Raw genomic sequence first — 21,464 nt, forward strand, 5'->3', positions numbered from 1 at the left:
GCTACAAACATGTACACACACGAAACATGCCTCCCATGGTATTTCTCATCTCATTAAAAGGCAACTCCATTCAAGCAGTTTTTACAATTTCTCAAGCTGAAAACCTTGGAATCATCATTGATTCCTCTTTCATATCCAATTTCTACCCAGGATTCAGTGATATCTACCATCATCCTGATCCAAGCCATCATCATCCCCTGCCTGGATGATTACAATAGCTGGTTAACTGGCCTCCTCACCTCCACCATTCATTTCCCATAGTCTATTCTCCTCAGAGTAGACAGAGTGAGTTTCTTAACCTGTCTAATCAGGCCAGTTCTTTTCTCAAAATAAAATCCCAAGTCCTTCAGCATAATTTATAAGACCGACCATGCATGATCTGCCCTTCCTTGACCTTGAAGCTCTGACCTTATCTCATCTCCCCAGTGCCTTCCACTCTCACTTAGCTCCAACTACACTGACATACCTCAAACACGGCACTTTGCTTCTCCATGACCTTTGTACTTGCTGTTCTCTCTGGCTGGAATGTTCTTCCCTGAGGTAACGTTTACTGCCTTCAAGTTTCTGCTCAGATGTCACATTATCAGTGATGTCACTGGCCATTCTATGTAAAAAGGCATGGCCTCTGCCCAGTCTTCCCTTAGTCCCCCCACCCAACTTCATTTTTCTACATAGCACTTACCACCTATTGTATTATACATTTTTGTATTTTTCAGCCATCTCTCCACACTACTCGATATGGTCCATCAAGACAAAGACTTGGGGCATTTCAGTCTCTATCCTATCCACAGAGAATAGATCAGAATTTGGCACAGGTTCAGTGCTTTTTTTTTTAAAAAAAACTTGTTGAATAAATAGATGAAAGGATTTTAGAGACCTCAAGACATTGTGTTCCTTGAAGCCTGGCCATGTGGTTGCTGGCTATTGCTGGAGGATGTTCCACTGGAACTGCCCTACTTCAGCCCAAACAGCTAATGATAATCTGGGTTTCATGAGTAAGGGCAATACATCTGGAAACATTATCCTGTCCTGGTACCCAACTCAGGAGGGCCTGCACCTGGAATCTTACATGCAGCTTTAGCTATTATATCTCAAGAAATCCCAAATTAAAGCAAGCACAAAGACTCAGGAATTGGAGAGGATAAGGAGGAGGACACAATAAAGAGGAGGACATTTCAGTTCAGGAGTGACAAAAGATGAGGAAATATGATCAAAATCTAGAAAATAATGTTGTGATACAGCCCAAGGTGAACTTGTACACCAAATCCAAGATATTTTTTTAAATGGAAGGAAGCCCTTTAAAACTTGGAAGGTAGAACAGTGTTATGGAAATTTCATGGGCAATGAGATAGGCACCCTTGAGTTTAAACTGAAGGTTAGCTGCATGATCTTGGGCACGAACTACTATGAACTAGTACTTATATGGAAAATTAAGATCATGGTAGCTGTGTCTGCCTCTGTTATGAAGAGAATGCACATACAAGGCCAGAGTATTTTTTTCCTGATGAGGAAAATATTGGGATAAATAAAGGAAGGTTTTCTTTTTTTTTAATTGAAGTCTAATTAACTTACAAAAGCAAGTCTTAAAGCAAAAGGCAAACTTAAGTAAGTTTTATTATAGGATGGAAAGGATCAAGTGAATCATAGAGGTAGAAAATATATATCTTTTATTCATTCTGTATTTTTATAATCTTTAGACTTTTTTCACTGACTTCATCTCCTTTGACCCACCACAAGCTATCTTATAAGGTAAAAAAAGTAGATGTTATTAAACCCATTTTACAGATGAGGAAACTGAGGGTGGGTTTTTTTTTTTAAGTCCTCTCAATACAAGTTCAGTGATCTTCCCACTACTCCACAGGGCTTCTTTCTGGAATTTGTCACTTCTCAGAAAAGCTTAGTCACTTAGGAGAGACTCACTATCGGTGATTAATGAAAACAAAGATGTCTGAGGATTTAGCCTATAAGTGGAGTCAAGAGCTACCAAACTCTTTCTCAGCACACTTCTTGGACCTGTTATGAAAATAATTCAACTGAATGAGACCTGGATCTAGTTCTCCACAGTGATTTTCTCAGTCCACTGTTTGCTGTCCTTAACTGGGCATGAATGTGATCCGTCAGTGAGGCATGCCCGCAGAGATTTTCCTCCTGCCTCTGGCTTGGAGGGCATGTTGCTCTGCATTCCCAAGGGTGGAGGGCAGACTTGGGAAGCTTGGGTCTTCAGTCACAATAGGCCCAGTTACCAGAAACAGCTAAACCAAATTTATAACATCTGTTTCCACAGCATCAAATACCCACCATTTGTCCCATGACCTTCTGTCTTTAAACAAATGCCAAACAAGGAGATTCAATTATTCAGTCAGTCTAATAAGGAATCAGTTTATTCTGAAGCTCAGTGCTGGGTTTATGTAATTTTACACTACAGGTCACACTGTAAGCTTTATGCAAGCTTAGAGCTACAGTCAGGAAAGAGTCCTACCTTTCTTTGTAGTTAAACTAGTATCTAGGCAAAATTGATCCCCAAAGAGAAAAAGTCAGTTGCACGACACCAGTTTTTGGAATGAAAAACAACAGAGAAACAGCATTCATTTATCCATTCGGTAAATATTTATTGTACTCTTTTGAAGTGGCAGGCACCATAGAAGTTATTAGGAATATAAAGTGGAAAAGAAACAGTCCTTGGTCTCAGGAGCCCAGGGTTTGGTGGGCAGATAGACACTGCACAGTCTGAGTCATGTACAACACAACATAATGAATACTATGGTGGAAAGAATTAAAAGGTGCAGTGGGAGTTTACACTGCATAATTCTTAAGTGTTGCTAGGAGATATGACCTCAGCAATTAGGGTGACCAACTCATCCCAGTTACCTGGGACTTTCCTGGTTTTACCACTGAGACTCCTATGTCCTGGGAAATCTCCCAGTCCCGGGCAAACAGGGATGGTTGGTCACCCTACCTGCAGCGCTAAACCAAAAAAATGTTACATTGCTCTTTTTGCAAAAGACCAAGTTCATTCTCAGGGTCACATGGGATCTGAATGACCTCATCAGACTGAAGACTCAGTAGTTGATGGAAAAAGTAATGGTCTTTCATGGCTCTGCCAGACATAAGTGAGTCAGCCTGCTATGTTAATAGAGCTTAGACATGGTTTCCCTGGCCCTTGACCAGAGTCCCAGGCCATCTATTTAACCTGCATGAGCGTGCATTTGTTCATCTGTAAAGCTGCGATACATGTGGTATTAGTCAGTTATGCTGCTAAATCTTGGGGGTGGGTAATCACAGAAGCTTATCTGCATTGCACGTCTCCTGGAGCCAAGCTGCTTATCTCTTCACTCCAGGAACCCGGTGGTGGATGGAGCAGCCATCATCCGCCATTGTCTGTCTACAGGTCAGAGAGAAAGAGAAACATCTTTCCTGCTTCATAAAACCATCCAGCAGCAATCCCTAAACCAATGCCATCTAATTTTAGGCTTTTTAGTTGCCGCAGTGTAACCTAGACTATTCTGACTAATGGGCATACCCTATGGTGCAGACATGACCCATAGAGGAACTAAGAGTGGTGAAGTATGTTTGGTGCCCTCTTAAGGGGTGATCTGAATACCCCTGAACACTGTCTCCTTGAATTACTCATATAAACGGTCTTGTTTAAAAACCTAAGTTAGCATTGAGGTTAAGGTTAGGGTTAGAGTGCTGCTAAGGAGCCAGCATTCCTGGTTTAACCTTTAAGACAGACAGACTTGTAAGTTCTCACAGAGAAACATTTTTTCCACAGCCAGAAACTGTAGCCATGGTCCCACCCAGCTATTTTTCTGACAAGAAATGAGCAGCTGGTCACAGGGCCAGAAAGTGTGTTTGGCAGTGCACCTCCCTGCTACTGAAAAAAACAACTATGCTGCATCATTCTCATGTTTTAAAATGGACTTTTTAAAGCCCCTAGATCATTTGGAACAGATTTCCCATGAGTTTTATAACATTTTAACTCTATTCCCCTCCATTTGAGTGTCATCGTAAGTTTCCTGTTTGTGCTAAAGATAGTCATAAGCAAATTCTGTGGTCTGTATCTCAAAAAGGGAAACATATGTAAAGTCCAATTACCATCACATTTCTCTGAGAATGGAAGAGTCCTGCTTCCTTGAGGGTGACGTTCATTTGAAAATTGCCCTTTGATGGGCAGTAAATGGAACATCCAAACTAGCGGCCTCTCCTTTTTAGAAATCATTGGAACGAATTGTGTGAATAGCCATAATATCCTATTATAGAGTGAGTAGCAAGAAAAGTTTTCCACTGGGGATCATCCAGCAGGAGTTTCAACATGGCTGAACTTCTTTATAATGGAAGTCTTCCATTAAGTTCGGATGAGCATGTGCACAACATATTGCTCCTATAACAGGGACATCAGAAATTCTGACCTTTCAGTTAAGTGAAATGAAATGTTTCTCTTAATCTGATGGATGAATGGATCCTTTTAAAAAGTCACAAAAGTTTAATTCTGTTTAGATGACTCTCATTATAATCTTGCTTGGAAATGAGTTGTCCTACAGCATGAGTTTTATAGTGACTGATTCCCTCCTCTGCTCAACATAGCAATTACTTAGCTGTGTTCTTATGTATTAAAGCACATTCTCTAGAGTTCAGTTTAGTTAGTTTCACTACTGCTAACACTGGGAATAAAATTTCAGCATAATCTCATGAGGCTTCATGGACAGGAAATTGTCCAAAGGAGAAACTCCAGTGAGACGGCAAGAGACCAGCTTGTATCTGAAAAAGATGTCGGATGGTGGGAGCCTGGAGACAAGCATAGAGAAAGTGGTTCCTGGGGATAAAGGGAGAGTCTCTGAGGCAGTACTCAGCTCAGGAAGTAATTACTTTTCCTAATGAAATCCTTAGAGGTCTGTTAGGTGCCTCCTTTGTTCATGGCCAAGGACCTTCACAGAGTTACAGGCTCTGGAAATTGTAGAGGAGGCACCTTTACACTCTAAGTGTAAAGGACTGAAGAGCGACAGTGCCTGCAGTGCACAAATCAGTCCCAAACAGCAACAGAAAAGGAATTAATACTTCCCAATATGGGAGCCTCAGATCCATAAGTTTCGATGAAGAGACTCAGAGGAATCAGAAACTATCCTTGAGTCCCCAAAAATCTCATTCACTTACTCATTGACTCCTTTAATGAGTATGTATCAAGGACCTGTTATGTCCAAGGTGTTCTGCTGGGAATCAGTCAGCAAAGGAGACAGCCTTAGTTCCTGACAGAACAAAGCTCATGTTCTCCTCAAGTTGTCTGGCGTTAATACAGTGACTTTCCTAATTAATTATTTAATTAAATGGTGGTAAATGTTGCAAAAGAGAAATATAAGATATTAGAAGAGTGTATGATAGGAAACATTACTTAGTCTGAAGTTCAGGGAAGGCTGCACTGAGGACATGCTGTAGAAATTAAGAGCCACCAAAGGATGAGTCATGGTGACCTAGGCAAAGAAGTGAGGGAAGAACAGTGCAGAGAGAACAGGAAATGCAAAGGCCCTCAGGTGAGGAGAGTGGCACTCTCAGGGTACAGAGAGCCAGGGGACTGGAGCACAGATGATTGGTGAGAGGGGAGCAGAGGGCAAGGCTGTGAAGGCTGTCAAGGGTCTGGGGCCTGAGCTGGGGGAGGGGAAATGATTGACTGCTAAATTATACAATAGAAGCTATATTGCTTGTAATCAAATAATGAATCAAATAAATCACATAATAACATAAGAAGATGGAAAACTCCACAAGAGACTCCATTCTTCATCTACCCCCCAGTCTCATGTTAGAGGTAACCACTGAACAGTTTTGTGTGTTGATTTCCAAATCTATTGCTGTAAATATTTTAAAGGGGGAGTTGCTTTGCATTATATTTATAATTACTTTAAACAGTGCATATTATTGTAAAATTTTCCCTTTCATTTAATAATATGACTTAGAAACCTTTCCATACTTTCCATATTTAGCTCTCCCTCATTCACTTATTTAACTATTACATTAGTGGACCCTTGTTCGAGGTTACAAGTAGTACTGCAGGAGCCTTCCAGAAACATGGCATTCTAAGCCTGATTGAATCCTTCTTCTCCCACTCGAAACAGTAGAACTTCTCAAATAATGTTTCAAATACATAGGTAAGCTGGAAGGGAAAGGAAACTCACAGGTATGAGAGACACAGGAATTGCAAAACCAGAATGGGGTATTAGTCTTGGTTAGAAGTAGACGCCCAGCATCTGAGGCCTGAGGTTTTCATGCAGGCAGGAGCAGGAGGTGAGACCTGAGTCCTACAAGAACTGAGCTCCTGTAAGAAGCTGAAATTGTCAACTGGTCACCAATGAAAAAGTATTAGAAACACAGAGTCCACCACTCCAGAGCCATCATGAGTAAACTCACCACAGCCCAGGGACACTCTTGGAAGAAAAAAATATCACCTTGTAAAGTTGAGATGTCAAGCCTGTACCAAATGTAGGTGTGTAGGAACGCCAGGGCAAGAAATCAGCATAAAAATCTCCACACAGAAAACTGTAAAACATTGCTGAAGGAATGTAAAGTAGATCTAAATAAATGGAGGAGTGTACCAAGTTCAAGGATCAGAAAATTTAATGTTGTAAAGATGTCAGTTTTTTTCACATTAATCTAGAGACTGTGCAATTCCATTCCAAAATCCCAGCAGGCTTTTTTATATGGAAACTAACAAGCCAATTCTAAAATTATATGGAAATGAAAAAGGCCAGAAATAGCCAAAACAGTCTTGAGGAAGAACAAGATGGGAAGACAATCTATCAGATATCAAGATTTAGCTTTAAGATAATACAGTATTGGCATAACAATAGCAAATTGACCAATGGAACAGAATGGAGAGTCCAGAAATAAATTTATGGATATATGATCGACAGCAACACAGAGCAGTGAAGAGAGAACAGTCTTTCCAAGAAAAAGTTGTGGGTCAACTGAACATCTATATGGAAAAAACAAATAAAACTTGACCTAAATCCCATCATAACCCAAAATTATTTCCAGGTGAATTAGAAATCTAAGTGTGAAAGATAAAACAGTAAAACCTCTAAGACTTCACATATAGGAGAATATCTTGGTGAACCTGAGGCAATAAAGAAGGAAGAAAGAAAAAGAAAGTAAAGAACAAAAGAAAGAAGGAAGGAAAAAAGTAGGGGGGAGAGAAAGAGACATACATATATGGGGATGGAAAAGGCAAAAAGAAAAGCAGAACACCCGTACTGGGAAATAGCCACAACTCAAAAGACACGAATCCAGACATATAAAATCAACCAAAATACCCTCTAAAGATGAGCTCTCAATAAAATTACAAATCACACACAGAAACAAATGCCAAATTGGAATTGCATTAAATGCACAGATGATCTTAAGGATAATTGCCATCTTTAGTATACTGGATAACCTATTAAGTATTTACTGTGTGCCTGGCACTGTACTGAGTGCTCTGAACAAATCATTTTATTTAGTCCGATCGTTTTATTTAGTTATCCTACTTGATACATGAACTAACTAATATTACTCTTCTTTTACAAGCAAGGAAGCTAAGCCTTAGAGGAATGAAGTAAGTTTCCTGAGATGACCCAGGGAGGAATTGGTAGAGATGACATTCAGACTCGTGCACTCAACCCTGGGCTCAAAACTGCCCGGTTAAACTTTCTGTGTAGAAATATGGAGTCTATTTTCATGAATTCAGGTGTAATATTTCTATCCTTCAATAACAGCTTAGCACTTTTTAAAAATATGGATTTACATATTTTTATTAGTTTGTTCTAGGTGTTTTATCGTTTTTGGTGCTACTGTGTATCAGATCCTTTTTGTCATAACATTTTCTAATTGGTTACTGCTGGTGATTGCGAGGTATATTGATTTTTTTTTAAATCTTCTATCTGATTCCTAAGCCATCTTGTTAGTTTTCCAGTTGATTCTCTTAGATATTCCAGGTAGTCAAGGTGGGGTATGTAAATAATGACAGCTTCCTCTCTTTTCCTTCCCCTGATTACCTCATTTGCCAATGTTTGTGCATTTTATGGCCTAGGGGAAAGTTCATACGGTAGTACTAGTGGGGAGGGGAGTCTTTAGTGCATTCCAGGAAGAAAGAACTCTATGGTTATAAAAACAGCTTGATAGGTTCCAGAAATTGAGAGTAATGTGTCATGATTTTAAGGTAGGGTACAGACAAGGAAAGCAAGAGATGATAACCTGAAAGGAAAACCAGCGGATCTTGAAGGATGACAAGCTATTAAAAAACTTTAAGCAAGGATGTGACATCATAAGATTTCCATTTTAGAAAAACCCTCAATGTCGGCATTGTGGAGACTGATTATGGAAGGTAATACTAAAGAAATGGAGAAAGGTTAGGAGACTAGAGCAATGAGACACACGAGTGAAAACCATCCATGGAGAAGCGGGAAAAGGGCATAAATCTGTGAGAATGGAATCCCTACTCATTCAGCCTCCTTCAAGTTGTGATCTTTGAACCAGTTACTCAATCTCCCCAAGCCTCAGTTCTTCAGATCTGTAAAATTAGGATAATAGAACCAACCAAGCATGGCTACAAAGTTTAAGTAAGATAATGCGTGTGTAGATAAACAACAAGATCCTACGGCATAGCACAGGGAACTATATTCTATACCTTGTAATGGCCTCTAATGAAAAAGAATATGAAAAGGAATATATATATACACACACACACACACACACACACACACACACACACACACACACACACACACACATATATATGTATAACTGAATCACTGTGCTGTATACCAGAAATTAACACAACATTGTAAACCAACTATACTTCAATTTAAAAAAAGATAATGTGTGTGAAGTACACTAAAAAATGGTAGCTCTTTATTATCGAGCTAGACAATGGCATTGAGAATAAAGCTGAGGTCACACATTCTAGAAATGCATCTCCATCAAAGTACCATCCCAAAGCTATCACTTCCTCTTCTGAGTTATCAGACCTCTGAGTTATTGAGGAAGATAAAGCTGTGTATTAGCACCCTTTCAGCTGCACCCCAAGTTCCACCTCTCCTATGTGCTTTGCCTTCTCTTCTCCCTGCCCACACTCCACCTCTAAGACTGCTGTGGGTGTTGGATTTGCATCCTGGAACAGCTGAATTACATGGCTCAAAAATTAGTATGCCAGCTCAACAACAACAACAACAATAAAACAACCAAATTAAAAAGTGGGCAAAGGACTTGAATAGACATTTCTCATTTCTCCTAAGAAGATATACAGATGGTCAACAATCACACAAAAAGATACTTATTTTTAGGAAAATGAAAATAGAAAACAAAGTACCACTTCATATCCATTAGGGTGACTATAAGATTTTTTTAAAAAAACAAAAAATAACAAACATTGGCAAGTAAGTGAAGAAACTGGAACCCTTATACATTGTTGGTGAGAATGTAGAATGGTTCAGCCACTATAGAAAACAGTTTGGTGGCTCCTCATAAAGCTAAACATAGAATTATCAAATGACCCAGTAATTCTACTCTTAGGTATATACTCAAAAGAATTGAAAATAGGTATTCAAGTAAGTACAGGTACACACATGGTATGATCTGAATGTTTGTGTCCTCCTGTAATCACAAGTTGGAATCCTCACACCCAATGTGATGATGTTAGAAGGTGGGACCTTTAAGAGGTGAACAGGACATGAGGGTGGAACCCTCATGAATGAGATTAGGATTATTATAAAAGAGATTCCACAGAGCTCCCTGGCCCCTTCTACTTCTCTGACCCAGAAGGGGCCCTCACCCAAACCATGCTGGCACCCTGAGCCCAGCCTTCCAGCCTCCAGAAGTGAGAACAATAAATTTCTGTTGTTTGTAAGCTACCCAGTCTGTGGTATTTTGTTACAGCAGCCCAAATGGACCCATGTTCATAGAAGCACTGTTATAGTACCTGAAAGGCAGAAATAACCCAAATGTCTATTAATGGATAAATCCATTAATATGTGGCATATACATTAAATGGAATATTACTCAGCCATAAAAAGAAATGAAGTATTGATTTATGCTACAACATAGATGAGCCTCAAAAACATTGTGCTAAGTGAAAAAAAGCCAGACACAAAAGATTATATATATTGTATGATTCCATTTATAATCAATATCCAGAACAGATAAATCCATAGAGACAGGACAAAGATTGGTAGTTACCAGAGGCAGTGGGAAGGAAGAATGAAGAACAATTACTTAAAATGTCTGGGGTTCCCTTTTAGAGTGATGAGAATATTATGGAACTAGAGGTGGTAGTTGCACAACATTCTGTATATACTAAATGCCACTGAAATGTTCTCTTTAAAATGGTTTATTTTATGTTATGTTAATTTAACTTCAATAAGATACATAAATAAAGTATTTTTTAACTGTAATGAAAGTCTCTCGCAGAAAGTAGATGTGAGTGGCTGCTAGAGTTCTGTAGTCTCAAGTCACCAGTGAATAAAAGGTAGTTTGCATTAAACCCCTGCAGTGTCCATTCTAGTCAGAGCATTTAATGCTCAGGCATTCCTTATTGTTTAATAACACGAATAGCCCCAGTTGGAGCAGTGTGGTCTCCTACTGATGTCATTGCTTTTACCTAGTTGAAAACTTTGTTGGGAGCCCTTATTTTTCCTCTCCATTATCTTGTCTTCCCACAGTTCCTGTGAACACTCCCTGCAATTTTTCTCCCACTGAGCTGCTGAATTTTCTTCAACTGTGATGTCTCTTTAAAAGACCTCACCTACTGTCATATGAAATTCTTAAGTCTTTTTACATCTAGACTATAAGCTCCATGAAGGTGGGAGCCATGCTGCTTTGGTTCACCACTATACCTAGCACATCGTACAACAAAAAAATGTAGATGTTAGATGCCCTTCTCAGGAGACCTGGTGTTTGCTATTTTGCCTGCTTTTGAGTATAACAGCACTTGAACCAAAAAGCCAGATAGTTAAATGACTTTTCTGTTTTGGCATTTGACTTTATAATTATCCAGTGTGCATAGAAAAGGAAGTGGCTAGAAACTAATGTTTCTCTTACATGGCCTCTGTTCTACCCAGTCAACCATCTTGGCTCCCATATCAAAATACAGGCTCCTTCTCAACCTCTTCCACCTGCAGCTCTTCCATAGTGCTCATTCATTACTGCCTGAAGATAAAAATTTGTGTTTTTAATTCAACACAGTTTGCAAAGTGAAGTAACATTTTTATTTGTTCCTTTCTTCTCAGAATTCAAACTGCTTCATTAGTTGCATTTAAAAAAAGAAAGAAAGAAAAATCATTAAACACCCTTTCATTTGTTTCGCTCTTTTCCTTTTTTATTCAAGATGACTCACTTCTGTCCAGTTACTGACTTCCCAGGAAATGGTGCCCAGTCTGGAAGCTGAGATTGTACTACTTTATTGCTCTACACAAACCAAGCCTTCATCTGGCCTTAAGGCTCAAAGGAAGACTGTACAGGTAATAATTACAGGCAAGTGGCATCCCCAAAGAAAAAGATGTTTTGACACTGTTAAGAATCACCACGCGTAGGTGCCTCTTGCGTCGAGTATAATACGTGGGAAGGATACCAATTTACTAGTCAGAGAGTTTGGGGTTTGAATCTCAGCTCTGCCACTTACAATGTGTACTTGAGCAAGTTTTTAGACATCTCTGAATGTTGGCTAATTAATCTTAAAAAATGGAAATAACAGTTAAGTCATAGGGTTTTTGTACACAATGAATGTGTTATTGTATTTAAAGATTGACATATATTAGGCTCTCAATAGCTACTGTCATCATTCTAAGCAGAATTCATCTTATTGGGGTGAAATTTCATTGATCTCTTGTTTACACACATACACAAGCATCTCCTCACCTGACTTTGTAGGCTTACTTAATAATGAGACTGTCAAAAGAGAAAAATAAGACAAACTGTGTGATATACCAAAGCCATGAAAGTAGTTCTCAAAAACCCTTAATCTGTGTGAATTGTTAGGCCAAACAGGTACATTCGTTTTACCCATATTTACCAAATGTTAAACAATTCTTTGCTGCTGCTTTCCTTGTCACAATCCATAATTTTCTATCACAAATATATACCCATGCTTCCACAATATACATGGATCCCCATGGGAAATTAAAAACAGATGTAATTTTTTAAAAAATCCAAACACTGTTTGATTTTGAGGAGGTTCAGAAATGATTTTTATAATAAACTGAATTTAAATGAATTCAATAACTATTTAGAGGATGCAAACTACATTCCTAATACAGGAGAGATTCAAAGATAAGTGCAATACAGTCTGTGCCGTCAAGCAGCTTATAGTCTAGTAAAAACTTGATACAATCAACCAAGTGGCAGATCTTACTGTTCCAACAAAGACACTTCATCCCAGTGTGGCCTGTTCAGTGGATCTCACAGAAACAGTTCAGACAAAATCAGTTGCAAACAGTAGAGGTAATTTTCTAGTTTCTTTGGACAGGTAATCTTGCTTTGAAAGATAATGAAACAGAATAAAGGCTTTCTGAATTATCTCTTATGGCTGGCCCTGTGTTCATATTTAGCGGTTGGTTACTCAATTATCATTTTCTATGTAGAGGGCACCATTATATATGAGACCATAGCAGAGAAGCTCTGGCAAGAATATTTGCAAAGTGAGGAATTTCCTATTTTGTACCAAACATGATGACATTTAAGCAACTCAAGGGAAATAAATATGTACACTATGCTAGATATTCTATACTAAAATTTTTATGCAGTGCACTAGGTAAATTCCATGCAAAAATAGTTTTTCCCTAAGAAACAAAATGTTCATGGATACATGCTTGTTGATTTTTTTTTCCATCACAAAAGGTTAATCCAAAATTCGACCTTGTACACAATACCAGCACACAACGAGCCAGACACTTGCAAGTGAATATTGCTCTCTGGTAGCAAAGTCCCCTTGGTGGGGAGAAGGAATAGTGCATCATTTCCATTCCACCACTAGGGAACTATTTATAGTCCAGCATTCTGATGAAAACCCTAGTGACCTGGAAAAGTTAATGTGCCTTTCAGTGTCTTATTTACACCCTAGGAATTACTCAGGATCAAATCCAAGATGTATACATATGTTTTCTCACACACACACACACACACACACACACTCACTCTTATCTCATTCAATATGAAAGCCAGAAAGAATTATACAGTCTATATTTATTTGGGTTCTCTCATTACACAGCTGATAATTGAAGACACTGCAGGATAATGAAGTTCCACTAGAAACACATGCACGAAAATGGTGGACCAAATTGTGGAGATAATTACAGTCCAACAACACCACCAAAAAAAAAAAATCACAGTGTTCCTCCCCTTAAGAACTTAATGAAATTCAAAGGTTATGTCAGAAAGTAAAACCAGTAGAATAGGAAATGTTGTCTGAAGTAAATTTAAATGTCAGTTATATATACTTACGTTATTAAAATGATAGCGTAATTATTATTGACATAAGTTTGTGTCCTAGTTTACAAGGCTCCTTTCTTTTTGGACTTGGACCCACTTGGACTCCACTCCCTGCAAGGAGACTCTTAGTCACTCTTCTTAGACTGCGTTAGGTGCCCTTTTATGTTTCTTATCTTAGCAAGTAAGTAAGCCTGGCAAGAACTCTAAAATAGGTGTAGTTTTGATTGCCACTTTCAGATAAGAAAACTGAGTCCAGAGAAACTGAGTGATATGTCTCATCAAGATCACAAAGCAGACCCAGGAACCAAACTCCTTTAAAATGATTCCAAACTCCATACTCTGGTTGCAGGTCATGGGGCAAAGCTCATTCAGTGGACTTCTCTTCCACTTACTTTAAGATTGTAGCTACTAAACATTAAGAAAGTAGGAAGATGAGCAATTATCTGTTGACTTTGGGCAAGAAACAGCATTTGAGTAATTATGATAAGAACACATTGAGCATGCATGTGTGCCAAGCCCTCCTCAGCTAAGTGCTGGGTGCATTCTCTCATTTCATTCTCACAACATTTTGTGAGATGCAAATGATGATTAGTCCCATCCACCTACTTTTAATATTCTATAGTTAGAGAAACTGACGCTCAAGGAGGTTAAATAATTCGCCTAAGTTCATACCACTAGAAAGTGACAGAGCCAGGCTCTTTACCCCGGTTTCTGACTCAAAGTCCACTTGCTGAAGCACCACACGTGTGGCCCACTTGAAGCCAAACGCACATAATCATCTTCCTTAGATATTTAAGGGGGAAAGTGTAGGCTACAAGGTGAGGGCTGTCTGGAATTATCTTAATAATTGCTGAGTGCTCCCCTTTTAATAACACATACAGACATACATTAAGAACCTTTTTCAGACTTGGGTTCAGATTCTGGCTTCACCACTTACTAGATGGAACCACTTTGTTCTCATTACTGAATCTCCAAAGCTCAGTTTTCCCATTTGACAAAAGAAGTTAATAGAACCTAACTAATAGGGTGTTTGCACCCAGAGTGAAATCATGTCATGGAAGCCATAGAAACCATAAATACCAAACCCATCTCTTTCCCTGCCTCTGACTTCTAGCTTTAAATATAAGTAAAACACACACTAGGTGACACAAAAATCTTCACTCATTCATTAACGCATGTATTCACCTCCAAATATTACTGACCTTTCTTGAATCTCTCCAGTTAATGGGACTTTAAGATGACAATTTCCTAAAATTTGGGGGGGGGGTTGTTGCCATTGTTCTATATCTGGATGGCAACAGTCTCTTGAACATTTTTCTCTGAGTTTGTTGTACAAGTGCACAAACTGACCTATACTTTAAACATAATATCTATGATGATAGATATACTCTTTAATTCCACAGTCATCAATTAAGTGCCTTGTATGTCAGGAATCATCCCTACCCCAAAGGAGTGCATAGTTTATTGGGTAAACAAACACAAGAATAGGTAAGACACTGTGTGGTAATGGTGCCATAACAGAGGCATGTATAAGTTCCATGGGAACAATTAAACCTGCTCAAGTTGTTGGGGACTAGTTCACAGAGGAGGTGACATTTGAGCTCAGCCACAAAGAATGAGTCAGCTTCTCCAAGAATTAATGAGCTTTCCAACATCAGAGTCAGATTTCAAGAGGGTATCTGGTTAAAACTATGACCACAAGAAAATTCTCTCCTTTTACTTGGCCCAGATTATTAAAGACAAAAAGTTATGATGGCTTTCAGGGTTAATCTGCTAAAAACGTTCAGTGATGATTTTACAAAGCAAAGATGTTGTATTTAACTGTTCCAAAGCCACCATTGGGTAGCACTTAGGATTCTAGACAACATGACTTTCTTCTTTGAAAGCTCATATATACTCATATATAACAAATGTATACATTCAAAATCATTGAAGATTATAAGCCTTCTTTTCCGTTGTGTGAGATTGGTAGTTTTTAAAATATTGATGTACTTGTGCAAGTTACTTGACTTGAGTTACTATACAGTAAATTTAAGAGAGAAAATGTCAAAGTTGGACAAATTTTAAATGAATTCTTTTTTTAAAAAAGCTTCTTAAAATAGGTAATATTTTATACAAAATTAGTATACAGAAATCTGTTGCATTTCTTCACACTAATAATAAGCTATAAGAAATGAAGAAAAAGCAACATCCTCTACAATTTGCATTTGATTACATTTACAATTACAATAAAAAAGAGTGAAATACCTAGGAATAAATTTAACTAAGGAGGTGAAAGATATGTATTCTGAAAACAATAAGACATTGAGGAAAGAAATGGAAGACAACACAAATAAATGGAAAGCTATGCAGTGCTCGTGGATTCAAAGAATCAATTATTAAAAGGCCCGTACTACCCAAAGCAATCTACAGACCCAGTGCAAGCCCTATCAAAAACCCAACGGCACTTTTCGCAGAACTAGGAGAAATAATCCTAAGATCTGTGTGAAACTGCAAAAGACCCAAATAGTCAAAGAAATTTTGAGAAAGAAGAACAAAGCTGAAGGTATCACGCACTCTGATTTCAAACTATACTGAAAAGGTATAATAATCAAAACAGTGTGGTACTGTCACAAAAACAAATAGGTCAATGGAACAGAATAGAGTCCAGAAATAAACTCACACTCAAATGGTCAATTAATGTAAGAATATACAATGAGGAAAAGACATCTCTTCAATAAATGGTTGGGAAAACTGGACAGATACATACAAAACAGTAAAATTGGACCATTTTTTTACACCCTATATAAAAATAAACTCAAAATGGATTAAAGACTTAAATATAAGACCTGAAATCATAAAACTCTTAGAAGAAAATATCAGCAGTAAGCTCTTAAACATTCATCTTAGCAATTTTGGGGGGATGTTTCCTCGGGCCGGGGCAACATAAATAACAAGGGACTACATCAAACTGAAAACTTTTGCACAGCAAAGGAAACCACTAACAAAACAGAAAGGCAAAGTACTGAATGGGAGAAGAACGAGAATTACAAACTCTATATCCAATAAGAGGTTAAAATCCAAAATATAAAAACTCACACAACTCAATAGCAAAGAAACAAACAACCCAACTTAAAAATGGGCTGAGAACCTGAATATACATTTTTCCCAAAGACATAAAGATAGCCAAGAGGCAAGTGAAAAGATGCTCAACATTACTAATCATCAGAGAAATGCAAATCAAAACCACAATGAGATATCACCTCACACCTCACAACAGAATGGCTATCATTAAAAAGACATTTAACAACAAGTATGGGCAAGGATGTGGAGAAAGGGAAACCTGCATGCACTATTGGTGGGAATTTAAACCAGTGCAGCCACTGTGAAAAATAGTATGGAAATCCCTCAAAAAATTAAAAATAGAACTACCATATGATCCACTAATTCCACTTCCGGGTGTTTATCCAAAGAAAACAAAAACTTTGAAAAGATACATGCACCCCAATCTTCATAGCAGCATTATTTACAATAGCCAAGATATGTTAGCAACCTAAGTGTCCATCGACAGATGAATGAATAAAGAAGATGTGGCATTTACATATAAGTGGAATATTACTCAGCCATAAAAAAGAATGAAATCTTGCCATTTGCAGCAACATGGATGGACCTGGAGGTCATTATGCTAGGTGAAATAAATCAGAGCAAAATAAATACTATATGATTTCACTTATATGTGGAATATAAACAAACAAACAAAGCAAAATAGAAACAGATCCATAAATATAGAGAACAAACTAGTAGTTGCTAGAGGGGAGAGGGTTGGGGGGATGTATGAAATAGCTAAAGGGGCTTAATAGATAAAAACTTTCAGCTATAAAATGAATAAGTCATGTAGATAGGGAATACAGTCAATAATATTGTAGTAACTTGTGTGGTAACAAATGGTAACTCAACTTATAGTGGTGATCATTTCATAATGTATAAAGATACTGAATCACTACCACACACCTAAAACAAATAGTGAATGTTAATTATAATCAAATAAATTTTTCATTTGATTTAAAAATAAAATAAAATATGTAATGTTTTGAGATGAATTAGTCATACAGAGCTCATCCTGAACTTCAAAGTAAAATAGTTCAAGGGTGCAGAAACAAAATGGCGATGAAGACTTAAAGATGAAATATTTCAAGATTTAATTATTTTTGCCACCTTCTACGTATAACCCATGTTTCCTACTTTTTGCTTCTAATCATGCTTCCTACGAACATCTCTCGTATGCTGACAGATAAGTCTAGTTGCCATTCATTGCCTCTGTCCTTTTATTGCTTGCCATGTCCAGCAGGCATGGCCATCTCCTGCCACAGGTGATGTCAGGATGACAAGGCTGTTGGTATCACAATGCACAGTTGGGAAGAGTGTCTCTCTTCCCTTCTTGGCTTTACCCTCTCTTAGAAAGACAGGACCAAGGCACACATCCTTGAGCCTCAGAGATGGACAATCCCGTCAATGCAGTGGCCCTTTCAAGTGTTACTCACTGCCTTCCTATCTGCTTTCCACAGGACTCAGGCCCTGGGAAGAGACAACCTGGCTGACAGTCCCAAATCCCTCCCCTGTAGTGACCAAAGCTTTGCTTCTGGGTCCAGCTTGTGCCTGGCTGCCTTGCCTGTCAGAACAACTCCTTACCAAAGATGCCCATGTTACAGAGAGAGCCTGGCATGCCATTTCCTCAGATAAGGCCAAACTAGTCTGAACTTCAGAAACATACCTGCTTGAGATTTTAGGATTCTTGATTTTATTTTAGGATTCTTGCTCTAGTTACTTGATGAAAATAGGTTCAGCCTCATAAGAAAACTTGGAGGAAGCTAATGTTCATTTTTATTTGATTTAAGATGAAGGAAGGAAGGAAGGAAGAAAGGAAGCAAAAAAGGAAGAGGGAAGGGGGGAGGGAGGGACAAAGGACTGTCCTACTAAACTGTAATTTTCCCCAAGTAAATGGCTAGTAGAAATGTTCTGTGTCTGTAACAACTATAACTAGATCACTCTTATGATTTCAAATATTTTGTTCCTTATTCTTGAGCTAAAATTATATCACCTTTACAAAGGCTTTTCCATGTACATGCTATCATTTAGTTTTTAAGTCCCCTGTGAAACAGATATTATTGTGGTCTCCATTATTTCAGAAGAGAAAATTAAGCAGTCCCTCTCACTCATTATCACCCCTCCCTTCACTGCTAGATTTTACTAACCTTTCCAGTTAAGACAGCATTTTCTCCAGGAATACTTACTGACATCCTTGGCCTGGACAGGCAGCTCCAATTCCCTGTTCCAGTACCGCAGAGTACCAGTTGACCAGAAGGAGTGGTTAGAGCCCCGCAGACTCATCACCTCAGGCCTTGCACTGTCCCATTCATTCTTCCCAGTGCCGTGTGAGTAATATCATTTTCCATGGGTGCCAGGATATGCAAAAGGCTAAGAAGCCCCACCGTAGAGGAATGGCTAAGAGCATGAGTTTGAAAGACTACTTAGCTATGTGACCTTGGGCAGTTATCTAACCCATCTGAGTGTTAGTCTCCCCATCAGGAAAGTGGAAGTAGTAGAGAGCACTACTGCCATGTAGACTGTCTCATTTGCTTTTCAAAACAGTGTAAGATCAGTACTATTATTCTTCCTACCATACAGAGAGGAAACTGAGGTACAGAAAGGTGAAAGTCACACAGATAAGAAGTTGTTTGAACTTCACATTAATACGTAAGTAAAAGAGCTGTGATTCAAACCCAAGCCCACGTTTGTTTATAACCACTACGCTACACGGGGATCGTAACAGAACCTTCCTCATAGAGTTGCTACAAGAATTAAATTTGATGATCTATGTGTAAATGATGCTCTTGTCTCAGAACTGTAACTGAAGAGCAAAACAACCAAGTACCCTGCCACTGCCCTGCAGGGTGTACTGAGACGTACCAGTTCCAAACACTGGGCTTTCCTCGCACTTTCATGCCCCCCATTACCTCCACCACCACAATATTAAGTAACTTGCAGACCTGCCCCTATGTAATAAGAGCAAAGGAAAGAGGTTTGGGGAGATAAATGTTGTGGTTATACTGCTGGAGGAGGGGTTATCAGTTTCCCAACACCCTTTCCTGGAAAGATGGATTCTGCACTTGACCGTGGTCCCAAGAGTTGGTTGACCACAGCAGGTGGTTGGAATTGGGAGCTACATCTTGCCATAACTGGCACTGCATTATGGACAGAGAGGCACTGCAGTAAGATGGGTAAATCTTGCATGGGGTCACCGGTGCTTAAGGAAACTGCACTGGAGTTGAGTCCCTCCCTGATGGGGCATGTTGAAGCCCCCTCATGCCCTCACCTATGAAATACAGGAACTGAGATGCCTTCCCCATGGTACTGTCGTGAACACTAAATGAGATCATGTGAGTGAGATTCCCTCTGCAAAGACCCACGATTAACGTTAGCTCCCTCACCTCACGTCTGCTCCCCAGTGTTTAAAGCCTAGATAAATACTTTGAGTGTGGGAAGAGATGGGTAGCTTTTCATAATGTCAGATTCAACTTAAAAAGAAAAGTCTGTGTTTGCGGAGTTCTATCTCCCTGGATTACCAAGCAGAGTCTGCAATTTATTAACCTTTTTAGTCATTTGTGAGCACCAGCAAGAGGACTTTTTTGAATAATCAAAAAACCTTCCCATTCTGGCAGCCAAATAAAAGGAGGCCAGGTGTTCAGGATTAAAAATGCATTACCCCACTGCTGACTTTCTGGGGATGGTGTCAAGTATTTTCTCTTTCATAATATGTACCATTTCAAAAGCAGAGAAAGAGGAGGGGGAAGTGAACAGAGGTGATAAAAGGACTTCAGGAAAAATGGAGGTGGATGGAAAAATGGAGGGTGGAAAGTGGCAGAGAGAAGATGGAGGAGAATCCTATTTTTAACGAGTTATAGTCCTCTTCCCTCCTCTTAAAAATAGATCCTCTTCCTGCCCACAGTGACTTCAGGGGACAATGTCTGGGGTTCCATAACACTATTGGTATATCTGTTTGGAGGCACTGATACTGTTATCTTTTGGGCAAGGTTGGGCAGGGCTTTTCAATTCACAACCACTAAATTTCCTCCAGAAATGTTTGTAAGAAAAATGTCCACATTCATACTATCATTTAAAAAATTATCCTCAACACAAAACTAAGACTATTTTCTTGAAGTAAAACTAAGATAATTCCTGGTTGCTAATAATAACACTAGCATACATTTTGAGTGTGTTCTCTCTGTGCCAGGCACCTCGCTAAGCTCTTGACACTCATGCTACCCTTCTGGCAGATGCGGAAATTGAAGCTTGGGAAACTAGACAACTGATGGTCCAATGTGATGGAATTACGATTCAAACCCAGGTCTACCTCCAAAGCCTGACCTTGTCACCTCTGCCCTATTGTCTGCTTTAGAAGCCTTCAGGGGCTGCCACTCCATCACCCAGGCTGAGCTCTGATGCTGAACAGAGGAAGAAACCCAGCCCATGGGAAAGGCAAGAACTAAGATACAGCACCGGCTGTTACAGAAAGGATTGTATTGCAAACAAGCCCTTCAAACTTTGTACACAACAAGCTCATGGTGCACCGGGAGGCTAATTTGAGGCTCAAGGATTGCTTCGGAAAGGCTTCTGTAATTTCAGAGTTTAATAATATGAAATTAGACCCAGAATCCTCAAACAAACCCATTTCACAACTACAATACCCCTGGAAATGAGCACTTCCATTAGATTTGAGACCATTACATCTCCATCTCTCTGTGAGGGAAATAGATGCTTTTCACTGGAACAAATACAAAACATCAGTACATTTTCATCCAGTACAATTTCCTAAACTCCTTTTATCCAATTTCCCAATTTTGTCAGATATTTGAAACTGAAATAAAGCTCTCTTCTTGGCCCAGTTTCTAATTCACTTTAATTCTGCAACAAAATTATTCTTAGGTTTTACCATCAACCTATTTCTTAGATAGGGCTTGGGTTTCATTATTTCAAAAAGATGT

At 38.8% G+C, this 21,464-nt stretch overlaps 1 long non-coding RNA gene across 1 annotated transcript in view; it reads left to right on the forward strand.

The window, feature by feature from the left end:
* Positions 1-20,956, forward strand: part of LOC116282640 (uncharacterized) — a 138,494-nt gene extending 117,538 nt beyond the window's left edge. Inside the window, exons 7-8 of the long non-coding RNA XR_012078441.1 lie at positions 11,345-11,477; positions 20,714-20,956. This is a non-coding gene — a long non-coding RNA (uncharacterized lncRNA). The remainder of the gene's footprint in view (positions 1-11,344; positions 11,478-20,713) is intronic.
* Positions 20,957-21,464: the final 508 nt, after the last annotated feature.

This window comes from Vicugna pacos, chromosome 12 (assembly GCF_048564905.1).
Source record: "Vicugna pacos chromosome 12, VicPac4, whole genome shotgun sequence".
NCBI classification, from domain to species: domain Eukaryota; kingdom Metazoa; phylum Chordata; class Mammalia; order Artiodactyla; family Camelidae; genus Vicugna; species Vicugna pacos.